Source organism: Lemur catta, chromosome 10 (assembly GCF_020740605.2).
Source record: "Lemur catta isolate mLemCat1 chromosome 10, mLemCat1.pri, whole genome shotgun sequence".
Taxonomy (NCBI): Eukaryota; Metazoa; Chordata; class Mammalia; order Primates; family Lemuridae; genus Lemur; species Lemur catta.
Genome location: NC_059137.1, coordinates 86,708,407 through 86,714,411, shown reverse-complemented (window position 1 = coordinate 86,714,411; position 6,005 = coordinate 86,708,407).

Genomic DNA, 6,005 nt, shown 5'->3' with positions numbered 1-6,005 from the left:
AAATTTCCAAATGAAAACAGCAATAAATAGTGAAAGAATAACTTAGAGTGTTTTGGTTTTAATTTCAAATGCTCTAGGACAGGGACAGTGAATGTAATGCCACTTTTCCATCCTGTGATTATTCTGGTTTTCTTCTGCTGTGCAACAAACCACCCCAAAAACTCGTGAGTTGAAACAACGGCAGTATTTTTTTTACTCTGAATCTGCAGTATGGGCAGGATGTGGCCAGAGCACCTTTCGGGCTCCACGCACTTCCAGCTGCGGCATCTGACGGTAGCTGGCGGAATCAGCTGGCGCCTGGCGGTGGGTGCTGGCTGTTGGCCGGGCCATCAGCCAGAACACCCGCGTGTGGCCAGCAGCCTCACAGGCCGTGGGCTTCCTCACAAGATGGTGGCTGGGTTCCAAGTGAGAGTGTTCAAAAGTCACATTCTATTTGTCAGAAGTGAGTCACTAAATCCAGCCCATATTTGAGGAGAAGAGAGTTATATTCCCTGTTTCCATAAAAGAAGTGGAAAGGATTTGTGAACATACTTCAAAATCACCATAATGCCCATGTGAGATATTGCTAATTAATGACTGAGCCTGAACCACACTTAGAGTCCTTCTCAACACCGTGTTCCAGTCAGCAGCAGGCCATCCACTGAAGCTGGCCCTGAAGTTGACACTCACCTGACTCCCTTGTACGGCACAGGATAGGGCCAGTGGCTCTCAGTAATGAAGTCCCTACCAATCCATAATAAAACTAGGTAAATATGGACACTGTAATACATTTTTCATAAAGACAAACTTATCCTGTTTAAAGATTGTCCATTATTCTGAGACTATGTATTTCCTACATTTTGGGTCGTGTTAAGCTGTCCTTTTTCTTACGAATTAAGGAGACAATAAATAGCAGTTTTGTTGTTTGAATGTCCTTTTAAAATATTGCTGATCCACGAAATTTAAAAGTCACGATCCCTGCCCTAGGCCATTTATTGGTGGTTGAAACTTCTCTGCTGTTAAAACCTTTTGAAATGCCACATGGACAGACACAAAGTGTCGCACCTCTCTGTGAGTTTACATTTGAAGCCCCATTTGTTGCTCCCTTGGAAGCAACACATTTTCCCTGCCTGGCTGTGTGGATTGAGCTTCAGTTTTGCTTTTCTTTTTCTCTCTTTTCTATCTCCTCCCTGGCGATCCCATAGGCTGGGCACGGGGAGGGCCTTGATCGGTGGACCCTATGTGCTCCTGGTGAAGACTCTCGACACTCGGAGCTAAGCATCCCTCTCCCGAAACCCCCATGGGCTCGGGAACTGACTGGCGGGGAAGCAGAGCCACAGCATAGTGCAGAGTCCCAGCCTGGGGTCAGAGCTGGTCAGCACGGCCTGTGAGGACACTCAGCATGGGGAGCAAACCGCAGTGACGTAAGCGCACACACGGTATCCAGGTACAGACTAAGCTGGCGGGCCTGGAGCTGCTCCCGTGCCCAGCGTCTCTCCCTTGCCAACCAGAGACATGATCACTGGCCATTTTACTCATAGAGATGGGGTCTGAGTGAATGAAGGAAATATTGTGGTTGCTTTTAATGTAAATCCTCAAAATTTTTGGAAAGGTTAGAGAATATACAGAGTCTTCCAGATTACAGATAATAGAAATAGAGAAAGGGGGAAAGGCAATAGAAAGGAAGAGGAAGAGAAACCCAGAGACCTGTGGGATAAAAGATATCTTTACCTAGGCCTGCAGTTTCAGTCTGGGAAAAAACAAGACCTGGGCTTTCCTTTAATGGGTGAAGGAAGTTGGTCTGCCTCCCTCCCCTGGGAGCAGGGCCTGTGAATCTCACTTCATTTCAGATTATGGGTCTTCAGCTCCAGGCTTTACATGTCGGATACAAGAGCAGCACAAACCCTGACAATTACAGGGGACATTGCTCTCCCACCCTGGTCACTCCCTACACAACAAGAATGAAACAAAGCAAGCCCAAATCCTGTAAGCAGGGCCAAAATGAAAAGCAGAGGCTCTTTCCAGCTCTCAGATTCCAAACCACGGGGAAATGTGCGTTGTGCCAAGGACTCCGCTGCCCTGGGCCAAGCTTGCTGGACGCTGGGTGATCAGGTACCTGGGACAGTCTGGCTGGCCGCAGGCCTGCAGCTTCCTCCCCCGACATGAGGGGTGGGTGTCAAGGATGGATTTCGGCTCTGATTCTCAAGAATAACTGGCTTGCGAGATCTGCTGCCTGTGTCTGGCTTCTTGCACTTGGCATGCCATCCTCCAGGCTGGCCCATGTTGTCACAAATGGCAGGAATGCCTTCTTTTCCAAGGCTGGATAACATTCCATTGTGCACGTGTATACCAGGATCTAATGAAGTTGAACTCATAGAAGCAGAGAATAGAACGTTGGTTACCAGGGGCTGAGGTGGGAAAAACGGGGAATTTTGGTCAAAGGGTACACATTTTCAGTTTAAGATGAGTAAGTTTTGGAGATCTATGTATAGCATGGTGACTACAGTTAATACTGTATTGTGTACTCTAAATGTGCTGAGAGTAGATCTGCAGTGCTCTCCCACACAAAATAAATGGTAACTGTGAGGCGGTAGATGTGTTAATTAGCTTGATTGTGGCAATTATTTCACAATATATACATGTATCAAATCATCGCATTGTACACCTTAAATGTATACAATTTTTATTTGTCAGTTGTATCTCAGAAAAGCTGGGGGATGAGAAAAGAACATCTGGCTTGGTCTTACCTTGTGCGGTATCTTGCAAAGACGGCATGAGCCAGCCGTCCACTGCCACCTGGCCCAGCCAAGCACTTTGGGCCTCTTGGTGCTGCACATAGGTTCACGCACACTAGCCAGTGTTTTAACATGTGGATGGCTGGAAAGAATTTCTTTTTTTTTTTTTTTTGCTTTAAAAAAAAAAGGGCACAACTCGTTCTTGGCATCCACCTGTAGGTAGTCAGGCCCTGAGCTCACCCCTCCTGCGGGCAAATTCCAGCTTGCCCATGACCAGGCGTGCATGTTGATGGAGGGGTCTTTGCCCTTCCCAGCTCTCCCTGTGCTGACCTGCTTACCAACCCACCAAAGCACTTTAAAACCTGTTAGCCCCAGTAGCTTCCTTCTTCTTCCCATGCAGATAAGCCTTAGAGGAGCCTGGTGTATTTATTTTAAGAGTTGCTTTCAGAAACAGAGGACTTCTCTTCTGTCTCACAAAATACATGTCACAGAGAAGAACAAACTCACCCACAGCCAGCCTCTGGCTGCATAATTGCTATTGTGCACGATAGGAAATGAGTGGCCATGGCACAAGTAGCCGGTTTGGGAGTCTCATTAAAACCCTGTCCCTCCAAAGAAATTATAAAGTAGCACAAAACCAGAAGGTCTCTTCCTTGAATATCCAGGCATAGACGCAGAGAGGAAACAAGACCAGTGTAATTTCCTCTCATGTATAATTACTGCTGAGCGCCTGGGGTGGAGCCGCCCGGCCGTGGGCTGTCTGGCCACGGTCAGGCCTCCAAGCAGGCAGCCCCACTCCAGGTATTCATGTGTATAAAATGGCTCTGCTCCTCTGAGGCAAACAGTAGGGAGATTGCTTTTCCTTGTGCGGCTTATCTGGGTCAAGTTCAACAAGCAGGGGCATAAAACAGAGAGATGATACCCCAGGAGGAAACGAAGGGCCAGGCCCACTGTGTGTGTGTCAGTGAGGGTGGGAGTGGAGAAGATTTGTGTTTATTTGTTCCTTTGAAAAAGCAAAACATGCACAATGCTGTGTGGTCAGAAGCTCGGGCCACAGGAAAAGCCCGGAGTCTGACAGCCTTCACGAGCCCGCGTGGCCTGCGGAGGAAGGACAGCGCTGTGCGGGGAACCCAGATCTTTCCTGCACCCCTCACCGTGGTACAAGGGACGTTTATGTTTTGAGATTCGATCCTTTAGATTAGATGGCTTGGGGGGCTTGATACTAGGAACATTTTAATGATTTTACCTACAGAAGGGATAGCCTTGTTTTGCAAGCTTATGCCCTCAGGAAAAGAGTTAACAGTAAAACCTCTGGGACTGGAAGAATCAAAACCAACCACACAGCAGCCAGAGTGGATGCCCACAGCACACGCTCTGTGCTCAGGAAGCTCTTTCTGGCCTCCTAAGTAGGAGGAAGCTCCCAGCACACACTCTCAGAGAACTTTGTAATTCTTCTCAGAATTCATCCCCCTGGCCAACAAATAATTGTGCAACTATTCAGTGTCTACCTCTCCCTCTAGAGTGTGGCATGAGGGTCAGCCCCATGCCTGATTGGTTTGTTGCTGGATTCCCTGTCCCCAAACCAGTGTTTTACACAGGCAAGGAGCTCATATTCATTGAATAAGTGAATGGATGGGTGTAGGTGGATGGGTGGATGGGTGGGTAGATAGGTGAGTGGGTGGAGAGATGGACAGACAGACAGACGGATGAATGGGTGGATGGATGGATGAGTGGATGGATATGGATGGGGATGGATAGAAGGGTAAATGGAATAATGAATAAATGGCTGTATGGATGGATGAATGAGTAAATGGATGAATGAATGAGTGGATAGATGGATGGGTCAGTGAACGGATGAGTGGATGGGTGGATGAATGGATGGGTGAATGGGTGGATAGATGGATGCAGCCCACAGGATCATTAAAGCATTTTGTTATCTAACTTATGAACTGAACTCCCCCAGGCATCTGTAAGCAAAACTTTCTGTTGGGAGGCTGAACCCTGGGTGTGTTGGACATGAGTAAGGGCAGCTGGAATAAACATATAAGCATGGCATCTCTGCCCAGATGCACTGATGGGAGCAGCGAGCTCTGTCCCTTGGGAGAACATTGCCCAGGGCTATCGGGCAGTCTGCAGGGCCCCATCTGCAGAGCTGAAACAGATAAGGGCCTGGTCTGTCTCAATAGGGCCTCCTCACCCTATAAACTGTGCATATATTTATGTAACACTTCAGTCCTGATGGAGACCAGATGTGACCAAATGGTGGTTTGTGCTACCCAGGAATGCTGAAATACCAACCTAGACATCTTTTATGACTGCTCATGCTCTGCAATCTTTCTTTAAATCTTAGGTTTGAACCCTGATATACGTCCATGAACTTCATTCTTCTGTGAAACAGAAACATCTGGCAACTTCTATTTGATTTGTTATGCTTATGAGAGACATACATCCATGTACAGCTTCCATTATCAGTCAGCGTAGTGCAGTGACAGGAATGTTGGTGGGAGACAAGAAGCCCAAGGACCCCGCTTGGCCCTGCACCACATCACTGGGTGACCATGGGATAGTTAGTACTCTCTGCAATTCAGTTTTCCAATTACAATTTTAAGAGTTATCATTTATTAAACACTTCCTTTGTTCTAGGCACCCTACCACGTGCTGAGTAAAAGTTACAGATAATTGCCTCAACTATTCCCTTACTCAGATGGGTAAATGGATACATGGGAATAACTTGCCAATATTACAACAGTCAGTCGGAAGCAAATTCCATCTTCATTTTCTGACTCTAAATGGTCATCTCCTTTCCATTAAACCAAAGGGCCTCTTTCACCTGTGAAATAAAGAGGTTTAGCTGAATTGCTATTTTCCAAATTTGTGTTCCTTGGATATTCCTGTATTGGAAGCGACTAAGTCCTCTGTCCCCTTCTCCAAAGAGTGTGTGGTCAGGGAAACTGAGGAAGGATCTGCAGGTGTCTCTATTTGGGAATTTGGATGCCCATCAGCACATTACAAATGCTGGGAGGATACAGGGCAAAAGCCCTGCTGAACTCTGTCTATTCCAGGGTTTCACAAACTAATTGGGCCTCCAGAACGCCTTTGTCCCCTGAAACTCCTATTACTATCTTTTTTTTATCCTTTGATCCTATTAATGTCTTGAAGATCACCAATTCCTGTTCGTACAAAAATATTTATTGAGTACCTACCACGTGCCCAACAGGACAGGCTGAGTTGCAGCACTCAGGGAGTGCCCACCTCACTGGCCCAGGTGTGGCCAGCGCTGGACTCCCCATC